The sequence below is a fragment of the Notamacropus eugenii genome, chromosome 3 (genome assembly GCF_028372415.1).
Source record: "Notamacropus eugenii isolate mMacEug1 chromosome 3, mMacEug1.pri_v2, whole genome shotgun sequence".
Taxonomy (NCBI): Eukaryota; Metazoa; Chordata; class Mammalia; order Diprotodontia; family Macropodidae; genus Notamacropus; species Notamacropus eugenii.
In genome coordinates, this window is record NC_092874.1 from 127,079,124 (window position 1) to 127,101,694 (window position 22,571).

The following is a 22,571-nucleotide window of genomic DNA, read 5'->3' on the forward strand; positions in this document are numbered from 1 at the left end:
AAACATATTGGAATATTACAGCACTGTAAAAAATTACAAAGGATGGATACAAAGAAGTTAAGAACCAGAATAAGAATAACAATACATGCAATGGAAAGGCAAAGAACAATCAAAACTGAATTCTCTGAAATTACAAAGACCAAGGTTACCCTAAAAGAAGATACATAACAAGATATCTTCCTTGACTTCTTTATGGGGGTGAGTGATAGTAAGGTATGGAATGCTAGAAATAACATCAAACTCTTTTGAAGCATTGGCTAATTTTACATTACTTTTTTTCCTTTTTGCTAATATCAGAATTTGGGGAAGAAATGGTTGGGAAATTTAGGTAATGCAAAAGATATCAATAAAAATTATTTTAATAAAAAGAAAATGTATCAGAACTCAGTACCTAAAAGTAATCCAGACCCATAATATCCAGGACTATAATTCACCTACTGGCAACTGGGTCAAGCAAGCATCGTGAAAGACAAACTCAACTCTACTTTTTAAGACAAATAAACAGATACCTTAAACCTCACCCAAACAGTGAGAGACAGAGACTCCAAAAGTCTTATAAGGTGAACCAAGCTCTAGGACACCACAAGGCCCCTGCTGAGGAAGGTGCAGGGTCTGCCTGATCAGGTAAGAACTCATTAAAATGTCACCCTCCAGTCACTTCTTGTTTTAACTAGGTGCTAAACTTAGTAGATCCTACCTATAAAGAGTTTAAATGTTACTCTCAATTTGGGTGTCCCAGGCCACAGCCTCCCAAGACTTTGATACTTTCTTCAAAGTTGAGTAGATAGAGAATAGTACAAGGTTTGATGAAAAATAGCAAGAGACAAGACCTATTGGTTATGGTCAAGAAAGAAATCTAATTTTTCAATGTTCCCAATGGACACAGGATCAAGGCACCATATAGCTATATGTCTGTATGTATATGTACATTTGTATTTTATTATATATTGTATATTGTATTGTTTTATTGTATATTTATACACATATGTACATGTATATTACCAATCACTGATAAACATTTAGAAAGTTTTTTCTAATTCTCTAATAATCAGCCACTCTTTACGTATTAGCAGAAAAAATGGGAACACCTTATATTACTAACAGTTGGAGAATAACAATAAATTGTAGTTCATCAGTTTAACAGGATATAATTGGTGCCTTGCATTTAATAGGTGCTTACTAGTATTTTTAACTGAACCCAATTTTCAAAAGGGCAAATGTGAAGGAAACAAAGAACTTCTATTACTTTCTAAGTAATAGAAAGTGAAGATGGCAAATTACAACATGCACACTATTAAAGTGTCAGGTGCAGATCAAAACATACTTTTTTTACTTCATGTTTCTTGGGGAGGGGATTGTCTGTTTTCTTTTGCAACATGGGCCAATATGGAAATGTGCTTTGTAAAACTACACATGTATAATCTGTATCAAAGTGCATGCCTTCTCAAAGAGGAGGATGAGAAGGGTGAAACAGAGGGAATTTGGAAGTCAAAAATTAGAAAAAATGTTAAAAATTGTTTTTACATACAATTAAGAAAAAAATCAAATGAAACCATTCTTAGAATTTTTTTGAATGTTAGAAAAAAGATGAAAATGAATGAGAAAGGACAGATTAAATACTTATTATTTGGTTCAAGTTTATGATGTTATTTTTAAAAAATCAAAATGGGAATACTCCAGATTTGGTGAATGGGGGCTCAATTTCACGTTTACTTCTATTTCTTGAGATCATGGTCAAGTTTATAATTAAAAATAAAATAAAGACACTGGCAAACCATTTTATCTCACTGATGTTTATTAGTATAGGACATCATTTGGAACTATGTGTGACTTTTAAAATGCAGATTAAATTAGTCTCCAGGATTGCGGGGTGAAAGTTTGGGAGTCTAATTAGCATCTCCAGGACCTCTTCCTTTGACTATATCACTTCAGCTTCCTAAACCTCAGTTTCCTCAAGTATAAAATAAGAAGCTGGAACCAGAGGATCTTAAAATTCCTTTCCACTTCAAAGACTATAATTCTGTTATTTCATTTCCCTAAATTAGAAGCATTAGTAGCAAAACTAAAGTCTGCCAGGAAACTTTCCTTGAATAGCTACCATGAGTCTCATTAGTCCTTTAGTTTGTATCCTTCCAAGATCAGTTCCAATCTCTGGATCTGTTTCCTCATCTATAAAATGAGTATGTTGAACTAGATGATCTCTCAAGTTCCTTCAAGCTTACATATTCTATTTGTGTTTAATTTGCGCTTGTTATTTTTGTTTCAAATGTTCTTTATTCTCATTTCTTTTTTTTAATTTTTCATTTAATAGATTTTAAATGATTTTTATTTTTTACATCACTTAGATTTCCCCTGCTAACCTCGCTCCAGGTTCCCAGAGAGTCATCTCAGATTGTAAAACAGGCTTTTTTTAAGAAAAAGAAACCAGTAAATCCAATTTTAAAAAACACCTGACATTATACACAATGTTCCACACCTGTAAAAACTCCTTCACAACAAAATTTTGATTTGCTTGTAAATTCCTAGAGGGCAGCAAAGGCCATTCCTGTATCCCTGCTCTACCCACAATGCCAAATGCTGCTTGACTTAAATCCAATTCCTCCGCAAGTCAATATGTCGCCCATGATGTCACTGGTTCTCTTTGAAAATGAAGAATGAACAATCAAACCAAACCGGTGCCAAATTCAGTGCTTTACCAAAAAAGTCAGTTCCACAATAATGAGCATGGCAGCATGGCAACAGATATTACTGATTATTTATTTCAAGTCCTGGAAAATCCAGGTCAGGACTTCATTTTATTAGACCTGCTCCCTCCCCTCCTTCAATTGTCCCTTTTACTTTTGAAGGTACCACCATCCTCCCAAACCCCTGGGCTCAAAACTTCAATGTCATCTTCAACTACTCATTCTCACCTTTCCCCACGCCACCCATATCCAATCTATTACCAAGGCCAGTTATGTGACCTGCATAATAATATCTCTCCCATAGGCCCCCTTCTCTCCTCTGACATTGCCACCACTATAGTGCAGGTCCTCATCACCTAAAGCCTGAATTATTGCAGGTGGTCTTCCTGTCACAAGTCTCTCCCAAATTTAGTCTATCCTTCACTCAGTTTAGCAAAATGATCTTCCCAAGTACAACATCACCCATCCATTCAATAAATGCCAGTAATTCCGTATCACCTCTAGGGTCCCATATAAAACTTTCTGTTTCATATTCAAAGCCTTTCATAACCTGCCTCTCTCCCCACATCTAGTCTTCTTAAAACTTCTTTCTACATACTCTGTGATTTAGTGACAATGGACTCCTTTTTGTCCTTCAAACAAGACTGGGCATTTTTACTGGCTGTCTCTCATGCCTGGAATGTTCTTCCTCTTCATCTCTACCTCCTGGCTTCCCCTAGGTTCCTTCAAGCCCCAGCTAAAATCGTACATACCTTCCATAAGAAGCTTGTCCTAATCCCCCTATTTCTCATGCTTTGTCTCTATTAATTACATTCAATTTATCCTAAATATACTTTGTACGTAGCTGTTTGCATGCTGTCTGTCCCCAGTAGAATGTGAGTTCTCTGAGAGTACAGAAGGCCTTTTGCCTTTCCTTGTACTGAAAGTGCTTATTAGAAGCACAGTGCCTAGCACCTAATATGTGTTTAATGAATATTTGTTGGCTAACTCTACTGACCCACTAACCTAGTTCTAACTTCTTCCCTCTAGTATTAGAAATTCATTAGCATTACTTAATGGCATAATAAGAAGTTTTCAGAAGATCTTAAAGCCATTCCTAACATGTATTATAACCAACATCAAGGTATCTCCAGAAATTTTATCACTAAATTAAAAATGTATTTTGTCTCAGTTAAAACCCTAGCTCTCCATAGGAAGGAGAATGAATGCTTATCAAGAGTCTGCCGTGAGCAGAGCACAGTGCTAGGTAGTAGGGGCTAAGAGACATTTCTCTGATTGCATAAAACATAAGACACAACTCTTGACCTCATAGAACTTATCGTCTATTAAGAGGAACCTATATACGGAGATTAACTGCAATATCCATATCCATAACCGGAATATCCAATGATAAAAATACAAGTGAGGGAAGCTAGGTGGTACAGTAGATAGAGCACCAGCCCTGGAGTCTGAAGGAGCTGAATTCAAACCTGACCTCAGACACTAGCTGTGTGACCCTGGGTGAGTTCTTTATTAATTAATTTATTTATTTAATTTATTTGTTTTATTTAATATTACTATTATTAACCTCATTGGCTCTGAAAAGTTAAAAATATATATTTAGGTATTAAAGAGGTTCAAAGCAAATGTTTCTATTTACTTTAAAGTCCTTAAAGGAAGGGAAGAAAGCCTTTTGCAAGAAGTAGCAGTAGAGTTGGGTTTTAAAGGAAGGAGAGGAATTTATTATAGGAATTATATTATATAATATACATTATATTATAATAGGAAAACAGGGAGAAGGATATTCTAGGCACAGGAAAAGGATGAATAAAGTACAGGGTGAGTGTAGATCGTGCTCATGGGATAGAAAGTAAGTCTTATTTAATTAAGCCATAAACTATAGTGTACATGGAAAATAATAATAGGTAGTCGCTGATGAAAAACCTCACAATTTTGGTCATATAAAATTGAAAAGCTTTCACATTAACAAAATTAGTGCAGCCAGAACTAGAATTTAATTAGGATAAATTTGCAGCAAATCTATGATAGTCAAGATATATAAGGAATTCATTAAAATATAGAAGAATGTGAGCCATTCCCCAGTGAATAAATGGCCAAAGAATATGAACAGGTCATTTTCAAAAGAAGATATTCATGGTTTCAAAGCAGATTTAAAATGTGCTAAATCATTGATAGGAGAGATACAAATTAAAACAACTCTGAGGTTTTACTTCATTCCCATCAGATTGACAAAGATAACAAAAGATTAAAATGACAAATATTAGAGAGACTGCAGGAATATAGACACACTGATTCATTGTTGGTGTAGGTATGAATTGGTCTAACACAATGAAAAATTGTATCAAACAAGTCACTAAACTGTACATGCCTCTTGACCCACAAGTATGCTAAAGATAAAGGGGAAAATCTCATATTTACAAAAAACAGAGCAGCGTTTTTTGTAGCAGCAAAGAATGGGAAGGACCTTACATGCTTGTCAATTTGGGATGTAATGTCATCCTCCTGAATCTTAAGAAATGATTGATAGACATGAAGAATTCTGAGAAATTTGAGAAGATTTGTAAGAATTAAAGAAAAAGTGAGGTAAGCAGAATGAAGAAAGAACAATTTACAGAACCATAATAATGTAAAGACAACAGTACAGAAATAATTCAGAAGTCTGATAAATGCAGTAATCAATCATGATTTATGAGTACATGATGACTTCCATCTGCTTACAAAGAAGCAAGGGACAACAGGGATAGAGTGAGGCATGTATTTTTGGGGATGGCCAAGGTGCTGATTTGTTTTACTTAATTGTCCTGATTTGGAGGCATTACAAAATGGTAGTGATGTTAAAAACATAAAAAAGAAAAATACATCAACAGAATATTCGTAAGGAGAAATACGAGAAACACTGAAACCTGAGTTCTTATTTTCTTTGTTTTTTACATTTATTATTACTGGGGTTTGAGGGGAGGAGTTGTCTGGGTTTTTATATCTTGAGGTTATGGTTCTTAGATTGAGGGGCTGAGTGGTTGTCATATTTGAAGCACGGAATTAAGATGGCATGGATTTTTTATCTATCTCTTACTTCCTCCAAAACTTTAAAGCCCACCCCCCACTAACTAACTGTGTGACATTAAGCAAATCACTTAATCTCTCTAGGTCTCCATCTCGTCCTCTACACAAATTGGGAGTAAGACCCCACTCTAAGCAGTAAACAGTTGGGTGCTTTCTTTAAAGAGAGTAACATCAACCAGAGAAAGAAATGTCGAGTAACTATGACAGCACCAGGACTGGTATTATTATTCTAGAGAACCCATCTTTAACAAATAAAGCACTTACTAGACCATCTGCCAGGAAATGCTTTGTTATTCAGAACCTTTATTTGCAATGTTATTTGTGTAATGGAAATTTACCTACGGAATCATTTTGCAACCCAAATGGGAAAACAAACCCTAAATTTGGATGGAACCCCCCATTAACTTGGAAAGTGATTTGTGAAGATTTCAACATAGCTTCATGAGCAGTGGTCCTAAGTTAGAAGCAAAAGAAGAAAAGTTGTGAAATTCCAATAGAATAAATAGGCACCTATGAATTGTTGGTACAGGGGACACAAAGGTTAAAAAAAAAGCAACCTCACCTCCAGGAGCTTATCATAAAATAGGAAGAACTTTTATAACAATAATGCATATAACTGGGATACAATGAAGTATGTGATGAATTACAGAGGGAGATCATACATGCTGAGCTGGAAGAAACCCCCAAGGCCATCACTTAATTTTACAGATGAGAAAATAGAGTCCTGGAGAAGTTAAGTGACTTGATGGAGGTGACACACCATCAATGGCGGAGCCCAATTCAAACCTCACAATTGACTCCTACTACACCATATTGCCTATGGAAAATATAGAGTGAGATCACATCTCGTTAGTGGAGTGGGGAAGGAAGGAGATCACAAAAGATCAAGGTACATTAAAATAATTGAAAATAAACTGGCTTCTGATTTCTGAGGAGTTTAAAAATTTTACAAAAATGAACTACAGTCCAACTCACTCCCTTTGCCATTTTGTTTGTATTCCTGGACAGCGCCCTAGAAATGCAAAATATTTTTTAAGTTGATATCGGACAAAGCTGTGAATATTATGAGATACCAAATAGCGCCAGCAGTGTTTGTTTACATGCATGATAAAGAGAGTCTCCTGAACTCAACTTTCCCAAGGAAATACTTCAAAAACTACTCACTGGCAGAGATTTAATTATAAAGCAAATTTTAAAGTGAGCAGTAGACACTCCCCCTCCTCCTCATATTTACTGTGTTTCTTTCTTGCCAGGTCATAGTTTGTAGAATACCTCCTTGGAGGCTAAATGACTGGGACCGAAGGGTTAGGGGAGGGGTTGAGTGAGGAGGAGGCTTGGAGACAGGCTGCGTACCAGAGCCCTCAAGCATGCCTTGCCCTACCTCAGATGTTTCAGGAGTTTCAGCAATGAATCACAAAGCAAAAAGTTTTGAACACATATAAAAGTGGGTGCTTAATATCCTAAAGGATAAAAATTCATATTTCTTTCTTCCACATACCTTTCATAATAACCAAAACTGCTTTTCCAAATCTAGCAATAAAGTTTTTAGGCAAACTTCATGTAAGTCAAGTAAGATTTCTATAGTTAAAATTTTCTTCTTAGACTTTAAAATTCTCTAATTCTCTGTTATCCAAGAAATGGCCTCTGGTCACTTTTCCCACCAAGATCCATCTTTCCTTTTCAATTGTCATTTAATGCCTCTCAGTTTCCTCATCTGTAAAATATCATCTATTTTACAGAATTGTTGTGAAAATCAAATAAGAGAGTATCTATAAAGTGCTTTATAAAACTTCAAAGTGCTGTATTAATCCTAGCTATTACTATATCCTCCCTCTCCCTTCTCTCCTGCCCTCTTACCAAGGTCCCTACCCTCAGTGGTTCCCACAGCCTGTGGTACTCAAGAGTTTAAAACACAAAAACTAAAAAAACTCCAGGTACCAGTACTCAGCAATTAAATGATGGTCAAGTTGTCTTTAACTCATGGAGTTTAAAAGATTCTATTTTAAAATCGCAGCAAGTTATATAGCTTAAAAGAAACCTTTGGTTTTTGTTGATAGTCTGGTATTCCTGGACAACTCACCTAAGAGGTAACTGATTTTTTCCCCCTTTCTAGCTCCTGCAATTGAAAGAAGAAGAAACACAGGCTATCTCCTAAGCTTTTAAATCAGTTAAAATTAATTGTAATTGCTCACCTGTTAAGCTCCAAGAGGTCAGGAATCCGTCCACTCAGTTTAATGCTCTGAGCAAATACTGTTTAACCTGTTTGCTCAGAAAACGCAGCCTTTTCCTAACCAATTAAAAGACGGACTGAATCCTAAAGAGATGTTGTAATGTGATGGAGGAAGGGAGGTGGTGTTTGAATTTTTTGACCTATCAAATACAAGTTACAATAACTTTACTGCGGGAAATTAGGAAGAGTATGCAAATAAACATAGGAATACCTGAAATGACATTTGAAATGAGAGTAGGAACCCAGCTGAAATACAATCCTGAGCCAGGTAATATCTTTAAAGACCTGAACATGATAAGCATCCATATTTTGAAGAGTCAATGCCTATCTAATAAATATAATATGGAAAACAGTGTTTTACTAGAAAACTTAGAATTTTAAACTATTCTTTCTTTCTGGCAATAATGGTTTCAAAAACTGTTAAAGCCACCTGTAAAGTGTAGTAGCTAGAAAAAAATATTTTTTTCTGTATCCTACTCCTTTTAAGAACTAAAAATAAAATTAAACCTGTTTGCTCCTGATTGGTAATGAGATAAATCTAATTTTTCACAGTAACAACAACATGTTTATATAGTGCCTTAAGGTTTCGAAAGGACTTCACAGAAATTATTATATTATTCTCACAAAAATCCTGGAAGTGAGGTGCTATTATTATCCTCATTTGTCAGATGAGGAAACTGAGGCAGATAGTGTTAAATGATTCCCCTAGGGTCACAGAGCTAGTAAGAATAACTAGTAACATAATATTTCCAGCATCCATCTGTTTCTTCTTTTTGTTAAAATGCTGAATTTCATAGGATTTAGAACTCAGATGAACCCTGAAGATAATCTAATCCAACTCCTAGATGTTACAGAAGAAAAAAAGGAGGTCCAAAATGATTTCTCAAGATCACATGGTTAGTAAAAAGCAGACTTAGAAATTCAAACCCAGGTCTTTTGACTCCAGTGCCAAGGTCTTTTCTATCTATCTACCAAAAGAACCTTTCCCTAAGACCAATGCTTGTTTAAATTACCAATTCAGTACTTACATTAAAAGAAACTGTAATAAGGCCTTCTAAGGAAAGCAAAACACTAAGTAGGAAATATGTGCATAGACTTGCATTTGTGATGTGATCAGATTCGGGCTTTCCATTCAATGATGTCAAATGTAAACCATCCACCCTTCTTATCCCATGCATTCCTATACATGTCCTCCCATAAATCCTCCATTAGAAATTCCAGGTTATGAACCTGCTAACCACCAGAGAGTACTAATGCCCAGTTCAGACTACTATATCTCCCCCTCATTACATGAGGTCTGCCTATTTTTCCAAACAGATCTCCTGTATGCTATCTTTTCCACTACTCTTTGATCATAGAACATCTTTATTAATATGCTACAGACTACTTACACATTTGTCCCATGCCCCTCCATTGCTCTTCAAGTGACTCAAAATTTTGAGACTATAGTGTTCTACAATTCCCAGCCATTTGGAATAATATTGGTGTTAAAAAGTTGTGCTTTAATTTAGTTTTTTTAAATATGACTTTGTAAACTAAAAGTACTATAAATTTTCCTAAATAATCCTTAATCCTCTTCCTCCCATTCAGTTATGGAGATTCTGCTAGAACAGAAGTTCTCCACCATTCTCATGTCATGTACCCCATTGGTGATCTGGTGAAGCCTATGGACCCCTTGTCAGAAGAATATTTGTAAAGGCATGAAATAAAATGTTATCAAAATATTTTTTAAAAGCTGACCCTCAAGCTAAAACCTTTGTGCTAAATAATACAAAGTCAAGTATTAATCAATCAATAAACATTTATTAAGAACCTAATATGTGGCAGGCACTGTGCTAAGTAACAGGAATAAAAATACAAAGTATGAAATAACCCCTACTATCAAAGAATTTATTGACATCCAGCCCTACTACTTATTCCAAAATACAGAAGGTTATCATTGCTGCACATTTCCACCTAGATTTCCCATCGACATCCCAAACACAACACAACCAAAACTGAACTCATTCCATTTCCATCTTCCAAACTGCCCTATTTCTGCCAGGGATATTATCCATCCTCCCAATCATTCAAGAACACCCTCAGAACGGTGCAGGGTAACTCCTCTCTTCCTCACCCTTCACGTTTAATATGTTACCAAGTCTTACTGATTTTGCCCTAAACATCTGTGGGATCTGTCCTGTTCTCTCCATACATAGAAGCACAGGCCTATTTGAGGCACCCTCTACCTCTCGCCTGGACTCTTTTTTGATCTCCCTGCTTCCTATCTTCCTGTTTCCCACATAGCTACCAAAATGGGCTCCTAAGACAGAGAAAGTCTGGCAAGGGCACTTTTGTTTTTCTCAGAAACTTTAAATGACTATTCTAGGGATGGGAAAGAACAACTCCTCATCTTGGCATTTAAGGCTATTAGAGTCATTTTCTAGCCTTTTCCCACATTAATACCTTCCATTCACTTCCACAGTCCAGCCAAGTGAGCTTTTCTCCAAACTCAATGTTCCTTCTCTAACATCCATACATTTGGACAAGCAAGTCCAATTTTGGAACGTACTCCAAATCACCCTTATGTCCACCTCTTGGAAGTCTTATCTTCCTCTGAGACCTCAGAGGTTGCCTCTTCCCTGAACATGTCCCTCTGCCTTGTTTATTGCTTTCTTCCATTTCAAATGACTTTATGCTTACTTCTCTGGGCACACTGCACTAACCTCCATTAGAAAGTAAGTTTCTTGGTGGCAGAGACTTTGTGCCTTTAAAAGGCACAGGACCTCAAATACAGTAAGCACATGATAAATGTTGGAGAGGGCTAACTTATAAAGGGCTTTGAATGTCAGAATATTTTCTATTTGATCACGGAGGCAATAGAAAGCCACTGGTGTTTATTGAGTGGAGGGTGAGGAAAGGGATGACATAGTTGAATCTGCACTGCACTTTAGGAAAATCATTTTGGTGATTAAAAGGAGAATGAATTGGAATGGGAAGAGACTTGAGGCAGGCAGCCTCAACAGCAGACTATTGCAATAATTCAGGTATAGTCGAAATATCAGAGGAAAGAGGGGGGCAGTATTCAAGAGATGTTGCAAAGAAGAAATACGCCTTGGCAACACATTGGATATGATGAGGTGGGGAGAGCAAGGAATCAAGCATGACATTTAGGTTGTAAGCCTGAGGGAGTGAAAAGATTTTGTTGTGTCCTATCATAGTAGAAAAGGTAGGAAAAGGGAAGGCTTAGGAGGAAAGATAATGAGTTTTGTTTGGGATATATTGAGTTTAAAATGTCTATTGAATATTCAATTCAAGACAGCAGAAAGGCAGATTGGAGGTGAGCAGAGAGGTTTAGGCAAAATAGGTAGATCTATGGATCATCAGCCTAGAGATCACAATTAAATCCATAAGAGCTAAAAAGGGAGAAAGTACCTAATGCAGGGGAAACAGTCAGGGAGAGAACAGAGGAGTCTAGGGATTGGCAGCTATGGTGCAAATGAAAAGTACTATTTTGTAAGAGAAGACAGAGGTAGAGGTGAAAAGTTAAAAGATTATGGCTGGATAAGGGAATTCCAAAATTCTTAAACACAGAGGTGATACATTTATGGGTTAATGGCAGGATCAGGGATATGTGACTGAATTTGGGTGGAGAAGTAATGGGAAGTAAATAGTTTGAGGAACTGAATGATTACAGTATTTGAGGGAGAAACAATATGTTTGTTGAAGTCCTCTAGTATAAGGGTAGGAGTCGGGGAGGAGAAATAAATTGTGATCCAGGTATCAAACTCATTGAAGAAAGAATAACCCAGGGATTTGTATGCAATAGAAACCAGTGTTTTGATTGGTATTAGACATGAATAACATAGATTTCAAAGGAGAAATTACTGAGTGACAGAGATAGGGAAAGAACCTGAAAGCAAAAGAGAGTAAGGAGTATTCCAACTCCCTTACTTCAACCAGTGAGCTGAGTGGAATGAATAAATGTATAGCCAGTGCTGAAAAGGCTGGCCAGAGAGGTTGTGTCCTCACAGAGGGGCCAGTTTTCAGTAATAGCTAGAAGATGGAATGGGTGAGAGAAGAAAAGATTTAGGTTGAAGGGAAATTTGCTGCCTATAGAGCAAGCATTCCAGAGGGCACGGTGGAAGAGCGTTTGGTTATAACTTTGGGAAGGAAGGATTTAAGGGGGCTGGGAATAAGGAATTAGCTGAGGTGGGAATAGGTTTGTATGCTAGCCTACAGTGTTCAGAATCATTGAAATGTGAAGGATATGAGTAGGTAAGAGAGGGTACAACTACTCTTCAGAAGAAGAAGTAGGAGATCTGGCTGGAGTCAAATGCAAATAGATGGAAGGCATATAGAAGGTCAGATGGATGATCCTGATTCACTCCTCCAACTTTCCTCTGATGGGTAGATATTAAATTGGAAAAGGAGGCAGCAAGAGATGGAAGTTGAACATACATAATAGGAGAAATAAGTTCCATTCACCAACTTTTCTTTTTCTCTTCCTTTTTAGGCACAAATATAGAAGGAGAGAGAAGACCTGAGGTCAAAAAGGAGGTTACTGCAGTTTGTACCAGAGATTCTCCACTCCCCAGTTGAGAGATTGGACTGTCAGTAGGAAATGGTAATTGGTTTGATGGAGGTCATTGCTTGGGGTTGGAAGAAACTTGCCCAACCCAACCCAGCCTAGCTCTTTGCTGCCTTCCCCCATGGGACACCCGTGCTCAGTGGGAGATGGAAGGTACAAAGCCCCCATCTGGAGGAAACTTTGGCTTAAATTCTTGGGATTAGAACTCAGGTCTCTTGATTGCTTGTCAGAAACAAAAAAATCTTTATCAAAGAAGAAATTTAGAGTATGCACTTGATCTTAAGAATGAGTTAGTGTTTAACTTGATAATGCCTTTACCTTTTATGTTCAAAATTGATAAGATTTATGAAAATTGCAAGTGAAATGGAACATAACCATTCTATATGTCATCTAGACCAAACCAGAAATAGTAATAATAGCTAACTAACATTCATGTGGTGCTTTAGGATTTACAAAATTCTTTAACATATTATCACATTTGATCTCATTAAAATAGAAAACATTGCAATGCTCCCCAAGCATTATTTACCAGTTGCTGAGTCTTAGCTGACACATCTACCTATTACCCTGGGGCTGATTCATTCAACAAAGGCTTAAAGGAAAAAAGACTTAAAACAGGATGCCAATTTGAAACCCATCCCTTTGCGAGGGATGCTCATTGAACCTCTGCGAAGGCCTCAACTACACAGTCACCAAGCTTCAGGGATAAACTAGCTAGAGTCTGACTTCAGGGCCATAAACCTGTGACTCATCACTGTCATCACAGCTAGTAACACAAATGGTTTCAGTTTAAGAGGATGGAGCAACCCATTCCTCAACTGATAAATGTTCAGATATGAAGTCAATTTTCTAAGAAAGAAAGTCACTATCAATTGCCATAAAAAAAATTTAAATCACCAGTAATTGAAGAAAAGCTAATTTTTTAAAAAGTGAGGTTCAACCTAATGTATTCTATAGTAGACTTTCAGATCCTTTTTGTGACCAGGTAATTTTATGACCATTTATTAACCCTCTTTGATAAAATAATGAAATATAAAGTTTATTAGTTTAATGCCACTGTTATTACCTATGGCTTTCAAAATATTTATCTTCATGTGTCCTCTTGAAATATTAATTCTTTCTTAATCACATGGTTTTTTTTTTCTACTATATATTTTATAACCTGCTGAAAAATAGTCCATGTTGTTCATTTAGTTATTTGTTTTGATGCATCCTCTTGGAACATTAGTTTCTTCCTTAATCACATGTTCTACTTTTCTATGAGATATTTCATCTCACTAAAAAAAATGCCATGCTGTACTGCTTTTTATTGGAGCATAAGTACTAATTGATTTTTTTTAAATTGGAGTCTTCCCTAGTTATCTTTTCTTTAAAAATAAGTAATCTTAATATTACTTAAATCTAACAGCAGACTCCTACCTTCCCTTATCTCTCCCTGTTGCTTCAAAGCAGCTTGTGATCTGAAGTTTTATTTGTTTTTTCTTTTTAAAAAAAATTAGTCGATTTCACATTTTTTCTTTAAAATTTAAAATTTCAGTTTTTCAATTTCCTGTTTTCTTATTATTGAATCACTTTGATTTCTTCATTTCCATTTTAAATCTCTAAGATATGTTCCCATATTCTGATAGTTCAAATTAAATAACAGTGTAATGAGGATGACATTTGAATTCTTTTGATTCCAGTAATATGTTGCATTTCCTTAACTTAATAGATCCATTACTTGGTTCCTGCAGGGTCTTTCCGGGGAAAACAATGTGGCATAGTGGTAAGACCACTGGACTGGGTATAGAGACACTTCTAGTTCTTGCAAGTCACTTCAGCTCGCTGTGCTTTAGCTTGTGTGTGGGAAGGGGAGAACTTTTATTACTAAAAGTACGTATTTCTTAAAAACCAATACCTCCTTCATTAATATTGCTGTTCTTTTCTTCCACTCCTTGGGAGAAGCCTGGGGATGAGGTTGTAGAAGACAGCTTTGGGAGAACATCTCAATTCAATTTCATTTAATTCAACAAATGTAAAGGCAAATACTATTTTATTTTTGTCTTTGTATCTTGAGAGTGAGGTACAATCTCTATGGCACAAGAGGTACTCAGGAACTGTTTCTTTTTGTTAGTTATTATCTACTCTCAACTGGACCATCACGGCTATATGAAATCCTCAGTATTCTTCCCTGACTGTCTATCAATATTCCCATAGAGTCAGTTCCAAATGTTCCCCAACCTCTACCAAAATCCTGTGGACTCTCATCAGATTACTTACTTTACTACTTTTCTGAGGAAACAACATCCAGCCAATATTTTAAGTTCCCTCATTGCCCTTGGTTTGTATTTCAATCTCCCTTTTCCCCATACTACCCCTCCCAACAATTTTCAGGTATTCTCTCCTCCTTTGCTCTAACTGCAATCAGAGATGATATCTTGAAGAGGTGATAATTTGACAAGAAGGTGCCAAAAAAAAAAAAACCCTCTACTTCTGCCCTCAGTTCTGCTCCCTCATATTGTTCATTGAAAAAATAAATAAATTAAAAAACTATAAACAAGTTTTTACCAACCACAGATTTGAATAGCACTGAGCCTGAACTCAGGAAGGCTTGAATCCACATCCATCCTCAGACACTTATTTGCAGTATGACCATGGGCAAATCACTTAAGCTCTGCTTGCCTCAGTTTCCTTAATTGCAACTTGGGAATAAAATGAGCCCCTACCTTCCAGAGCTGCTCTTCAAATCAAATGAGATAATATTTGTAAAGTGCTTAGCACAGTGCCTAGCACATAGTGTGTGTTTGTCCTTCGTTGCCAAAGAAGACCATGCCATCAGAGGAATAATGACATGACTTGCACTTGACTTTGTTTTGAGTGAGGGAGGGCTGTGCAGGTCACCAGCCTCACTTCTCCTCCAGAGCCATCTGAATCCAGTGACCAGATATTCATCAGGATTACTGGAGATGACCTAGGATGAGGCAGTTGGGTTAAGTGACTTGCCCAAGGTCACACAGCTAGTGAGTGTCAAGGGTCTGAGGTGAGATTTGAACTCAGGTCCTCCTGACTCCTGCACTGGTGCTCTATCCACCGTACCTCCTAGCTGCCCCTCTAGCACACAGTATATAAATGCTAGCTGTTGTTGATGTTGTTGTTATTGTTTTTATTATCATGAAGCAGCCCCTATTCCTGTAAATTTTTCCTTAAACTGATCAGTTTCTCCTAGAGCCTCCACTTTAAGGAGACCCAGGACCGCTATATCTTCAAGACAAAACTCCTGACTCTCTAGACTTTCTCCATCATGCTTCCCCTCTCGCTACTTTTTTATTTTTTAGCTTCCTTTTATTTATTATCTTTCCCAATTACAATGTAAATTCCTTGAGGACAGAGACTATCTCTCTGCTTGGTTTCATATTCCCAGTGCTTGGTCGATTGTCATCCTTCATTCTAGAGGACCAACACGACATCCTTGTGTTGGGGCTAAGGTACACTGTATCTGACTACAGCTGATAAGATCACTACAAACTTGGAAGGCTCTATCTACCACAGGCCAGGCACAAACAGTCCGTATGAATAATTCTTAGCGTAGCCTAGAACATAGTAAACACTTAATAAATGCTTGTTAACTTGTTAACTTGACATAAATCAGCAACAAATGTGGTTTGTTTTGACATACTGACAGGCATGACTCTTCTAGAAAGTAAACAGTAAACTGCTTCAAACCTTAGGCAACTTAAAATGATTGCAGGAACTGGTCTTAAACAGGGAAAACTGGCTTTGGAGTCAGCAAAATAAAGTGTCAATCTAACCTCTGCTATTTACTACTTGTGTGGCCTTGGGGCAAGTCTCTTCTCTTCTGATTCTTGGTTTTCTACTCTACAAAATGGAGCTTTTCCAAATGGGGCTATTCCAGCTCTGGAATAGATGATACCTAAATTCTCTTTCAGGTCTAAATTTCTTATCCTATAAAATATTTTCAGTGTCCTATTGAGGAATTCTTGTTAGAGATCTGAGAGAATTTTAGCTCTAGATATGTTAGTGAGATAGGGAAAAAATGTTCTTCATTTGAAAGATAATGCACATGCCATCTCTCTAATGGGATTTCTCTTTATCGTAAGTGAATATGTACTGGTACTGAGTCAGACTGTGGTACCATCTGTAATGTCCTCAAGTCACTAGTATTTGTTACTAATGTAGACTTTTTGGCTGTGTCTGACCTCAGGAGTCTTCTGGATTTTCAACATAATTAGCCATTAAAAATAGTTTCAGCTGCCCCTTAGGAATCCAGAGAAAAGTGAAGAGAAGAAAAAGGAGCAAATGTTTGTCTTGATGAAGAGAAAGGTATTGCTTTAGAGGACTTTGAGGTCCTCTAAATAAGAATATGAGTTCACATACAGAACACTTTATTTGACACTGTGGCTGATTATAGTGATACTCACTTTCTGTTTATCTGATCTCACTAACCAATTGAGGCAGGAAAGTTAAATTTATTATACCATTTTACAATTAAGGAAACCAAAGTTTTGTGAAATTCAATGACATCCAATATCACACACAGAGGGGCAGAGCAGGGACTTGATCCCAGTTCTCCCAAGACTCTTAAGTCCAATGTTCTTTTCACTACTCAACACTAGCCCTTATAAGACCTATGCCAGGATGGCAAATGAGGACCAAAAAAAATAGATCCTAGGATGTCATACTTCCTAGAGTCATACGTTTAAAAAACCCAATTCATTCCACAGTTGTTTCAATTGAAAGCCACCATGGTTTCTCTTTGTGCCACATCCTCTTTTAAATTAAAATTATTATTGGTGAAAAACATTCACTTTCTTTCCTTCCCAGAAAAAAAACCAATAGTAAATATACATAGTCAAGCAAAACAAACTTCCATATTGTCTATGTTCAAAACATTTACTGTATGTCTCATTCTATGTTCAAAACATTTACTGTATGTCTCATTCTATATTCTGAATCCTTCACCTCTCTGTCAGAAGGTGGGTAGCAACATCACATCATTAATCCTCTGGAATCATGGCTAGATCATTGATCAGAACTCTTAAGTTTTTCAAAATTGTTCATCTTTACAAAATTATTGCTATAGAAACAGGGGCTGCAGGTAAAGACAATGAGAGCACAGTCAATAAAACCAGCAGCCTCCCAGTGTGACCAGAGACAAACCATAGGTATATATGTGGACTGAAGGGCTCTGTAACCATAAGTAACTTCCCAGAAATCCCCAGAGCTGTCAGAAGGTCCCAGGGTTGGGATCTTGGAAGCTCTGGGACGGTAGCAATTAGTGCAACATGGCAGCACTCAGATTAGAGCAGCCCAGGTACCCAGAGGTCCCTCAAGTTTATGTCCTGGACCTTCTTCTCTTTTCCTTTTGTACTACTTTCCTTGGTATTTTATCAAATTTTCAGGATTTTTCAGCTCCCATGAATTTAAGAGATTAAACACTCTACCTTGAGGTGGCACAAAGTAGCTGGAGATCTGGAACTCATCTTCCAAGAAATTATCAAGGAAAACTGCCCTGATATTCTAGAACCAGAGGGTAAAATAGAAATGGAAAGAATTCAACAATCACCTCCTGAAAGCGATTCCAAAAGGTAAACTCCTAGGAATATTGTAGCCAAATTTCAGAGTTCCCAGGTCAAGGAGAAAATATTACAAGCAGCCAGAAAGAAATAATTCCAATATTGTGAAAATGCAATCAGGATAACACAGGATTTAGCAGATTCTACACTAAGGGATCAAAAGGCTTGGAATATGATATTCCAGAGGTCAAAGGAGATAGGATTAAAACCAAGAATCACCTACTCAGAAAAACTGAGTATAATACATCAGGGGAAAAAATGGAATTTCAATGAAATAGAGGACTTCCAAGCACTCTTATTGAAAAGACCAGAGCTGAATAGAAAATTTTGCTTTCAAATACAAGAATCAAGAGAAACATGAAAAGGTGAACAGGAAAAAGAAGCCTTAAGGAACTCAATAAGTTGAACTGTTTACATTCCTATATAGAAAGATTCTATTTGTAACTCATGAGACCTTTTTTAGTACTAGGGTAATTAGGGGGAATATATATATATATATATATATATATATATATATATATATATATATATATATATATATATATATATATATGCATATGCAAGTGTGTATATTATATATGTGTAGGTATGTATATGTGCATGTGTGCATATGTATATATGTGTGTATATATATATGTATGTATATATAGACCAAGGGCACAGGGCGAGCTGAATATGAAGGGAGAATACCTAAAATAAATAAAATTTACTGTTGAATGAAATATACTAGGAGCAAGAGAAAGGAAAAGGTAGAATGTAGCAAATCATCTCATACACAAGAGGGAAGAAAGAGGTTCTACAATGGAGGGGAAGAGGAGGGAGATGAAAGGAAATAATTGAGCCTTAAACTCATGGGATTTGGCTTAACAAGGGAATATAACACACACTCAATTGGATATAGAAATCTATTTTACCCTGCGGGAAGACAAAGGGGAAGGAAACAGGAGAGGGAAGATAATAGAAAGGATTTGAGGAAAAGGATAATCAGAAGTAAACACTATTGTGAGAGGACAGGTCAAGGGAGAGAATGGAATGAAGGGCAAGATAGGACAGAGGGAAATGTGGTTAGTCTTTTACAACATAACTATTTTGGAAGTGGTTTGCATTTACATACACATGTAGGACCTATATTGAATTGCTTGTTTTCTCAATGAGGGTGGGTGGGGAGGGAGGGAGAGATAATGGAATTTAAAACTTTAAGAATGAATGTTAAAAATTGTTTTAGCATGCAACTGGAAATTAAGTATAGGCAATGGAGTATAGAAATTTATTTTGCCTTAGAGGAAAATAGAGGGGAAGGGGGATGGAAGAAGGGTGGGCAATAGAAGGGAAGACAGACTGGAGGAAGAGGTGGATGGGGTGCATGTTATTCTGAGGTGGGTGGTGGGGAGAGATGGGGAGAAAATTTTGAATTCCAAGTCTTGTGGAAATGCATGTTAAGAACTGAAAAATAAATACATTATTTTTTAAGAAAAAGAAAATTATGATTTTTAAAAATCTTGGATATCATATTTTAAGAATTCATCAAAAAAAATTGCCCAGATCTATTAGAACCAAAATGAAGATAAAAAAGAATCCATAAATCACCTCCTGAATGATACCCAAAAATTCCGTGAGAGTTATAGTCAAAATTTGGAGTTCCCAAAGAAAAAATGCTGTACCAATTTGTAAGTAGCCATATGACTATGGATCCAAGAACCAATTAGTTTCACTTCCAAATACCAACATATCTAGCTTTACATTAAAAAGAAAAAAATACTTTGAGCATCCATAAAGAAGCAATTCAAGTACTGAGAAAATCATCGTAAGAGATCTTCAAATACAATAATTGAAAAAACAAAAGATAATAGGCTTACACACCAAGAATAACTTACACTGCAAAGTTGAATATAACCCTACAGAGAATAAAATGAATCTCTTGTGAAATAAAGGACTATCAGGCATTTCTGATTTAAAAAAAAAAAATAGAGCTGAGCAAGAACTCTGAAATAAAAACATATCTTCAACAGATATTGAGGGGATAAAATAAGGCAGTCAGGGTCCCATGGTGGATGGGGTCAGTTCTAAGGGTTTTGAGATGAAAAAGAAAAGAAAAATGAAATTCCCTATCATAGAAAAGGAAAAAGAACAGAGTGGAACTTGCTATTTCTCATAATTGGGGTACATGAGAAAAGTACACAAACATGGAAAAATGGGTCAGGGAAAGAAGCATCAAGTGAACTTCACTCTTATCTGAAACATATAGGAGGGTTGAACACATTCAGTTTTCTCAAGAAATATGTCATACTCAACAAGAAAATAAGTGGGAATGTGGAGGGATGGGAGCAAAACAAACTCCCTAAATCTGAAGAGGGGATCAAAAGTGAAAAAGAACTTGGAATCTAAGAAGGCACTTTGGATAATTGGGAAATGGCTGAACAAATTTTAGTATAAAAATGTAATGGAATATTATTGTGCTATAAAAGATGATAAAACGGAACCCTGGTTCTCTAATGCAAAATGAAGAGAGCAAAACCAGGAAAACAATTTGCACGGGGAAAACACTGGAAAGAAAAGTACAGCTTTAAAAGGCTTATGAAGTATGATTGATGCAAAAACTGAACATGTTTCCAGAGGACCCATGGAAAAGCACATTCCCTGTCTCCTACAGAAAGGTGATAGATTCAAGCTACAGAGAGAGATACATCTTTGGACATGACCACCATATAGATTAGTTTTGTTTGTTAAAATTTGTTACAAGGGTTTCTTCTTCCTCTGTTCTTTCTTTTTCTTGGTCTTTAATTGGTGATTGCAATAATGATTAAAAAAAGGAGGCAACTGAAACTTTTTTTAAAATGTACAGAAGGAAACAGAAGGTTGTTCAGAAGAAAACACAGATAAAATGAATAATGAATGAAAGTAATACAAGGAATTTATTATATACTATTTTTAAAAGCAAGTAGGATTAAATAGAGTCATGGTTATATGTACAATTTTTCTGTTTTGTGCTGTGTTTATGGAACTGGTTCCTTTTTCAGAATTTAAGTTCAAAATTTCTTTTAATTAATAGTAAATAATAGCTAGTACTTTAAATTTTCATTTTTACATTTGGAAACTTATCCATTTACAGGGAAACAGGAGTTATAAAATTTCTTTTTTTCATGAATTTAACATATTCTATTTTGTATCCAACTCATCTGTGTGCCAATGTCAAGCCCCCTACTATATTTGCAAACTTCTTCACTATCTTAAGATAGTGACCCTATCTTACATATCTCCTCTACCCCATTACAATCTCAAAATTCCTGATATACCATACCCTAACCATTCCTGGGAAAGTAATTTATTTCTTTGGTCCTCACTTTGCTCATCTCCAAAATGAAAAAGTTGAATTATATGACCCCTTGAGTTTCTTTCAAGTTCTAATTCTAATCTAGTGAAGATTGCTTAAGAATGGGGAATACCGGAACACATTTATAGGCAAAGAGTCAAACGATAAGGAAAGTTAGAAACTAGAAGAGGGGCAATAATTTATGGGAACGAGTTCCCAGAGGGCATGGGAAGCAACAAGATTGAGGGCAGAAGTAGAGAGTTTGTCTTGGCACCTTCTTGCCAAAAGTATGACTTCTTCAGAAGTTAGAGCAAAATTGAAAACTGGAGGTTGGGAGGAGGGAGTAAAATAGGAAACAGGGGCAATGAGGGAATTTAAAGTGATGGATGGACACAATTTCCAAAGAAAAGCGCTCATGTGATGAGTAACTACAGGATTCTGGTGGAGGATGGAAAAGATTTGGAACAGACTTTATAAGAATGCTGATAGTCAGTGGGGAAGAATGTCAATTCTTTCCCATCGCAGGGATAGCTCTGTTGAGATTAGATAACATCTAACAAGCAGCAATTACTAAGTAGCTTCTAAGCCATAAATTGTGCCTCACTCTCAAGATGCAAAGACAAAAATAAAAGTCTTTGCCCTTATATTTCTTGAATTAAATGAAATTAAACTGAGATTTTCTCCAAAAGCTGTCTTCTACAGACACAATTCAGTCTTCTATCAGAGACTGGAAGGGGAGAAAAGATAGAGAAAAGGGGAATTAGATGAGAAAAACTAATGAAGGAAGAATTGGTTTTAAAGTGTGTAGATTTTCAGAAAGCAATACTTTTAGTAGCAAAAGTGTGTGTGTATATGTGTGTCTGTGTGTGTTTTCATCACAAGTAGAATACTGAAGTCCAACAAGTGCAATGACTTGTCAGAACTAAAATGCAAGTCTCCCTGCACCCTATCCAGTGCTCTTTTCCCTGTCCCCCCACTGCTTCCATAAACAAAAAACTGGAAAAAAAACCTACAGGGACCAAGTAATGTCTCTATTAAGAGGAGGGAATATTGCTGTAATCAAAAGGCTTCAAAGTGATATTCATACTGCATTGTCATTTCAACTACCAGAATATAGGAATAAGTCTGAGAGATCTGGTTT

General features: G+C 36.3%; 1 protein-coding gene across 3 annotated transcripts in view; it reads right to left on the bottom strand.

Annotated features, from left to right (window-relative positions):
* LOC140533291 (hyaluronidase PH-20-like) overlaps nt 1–22,571 on the bottom strand; it is a 56,154-nt gene that overhangs the window by 16,836 nt on the left and 16,747 nt on the right. The window contains exon 1 of one of the 3 annotated variants that reach the window (XM_072652847.1): nt 7,940–8,076. The exons of the other annotated variants lie outside the window; for them this stretch is intronic. The gene's annotated coding sequence lies outside the window, so the exon portion shown is untranslated. Of the gene's footprint in view, nt 1–7,939; nt 8,077–22,571 lie in introns of those variants that run through there. 3 annotated transcript variants of the gene reach the window in all.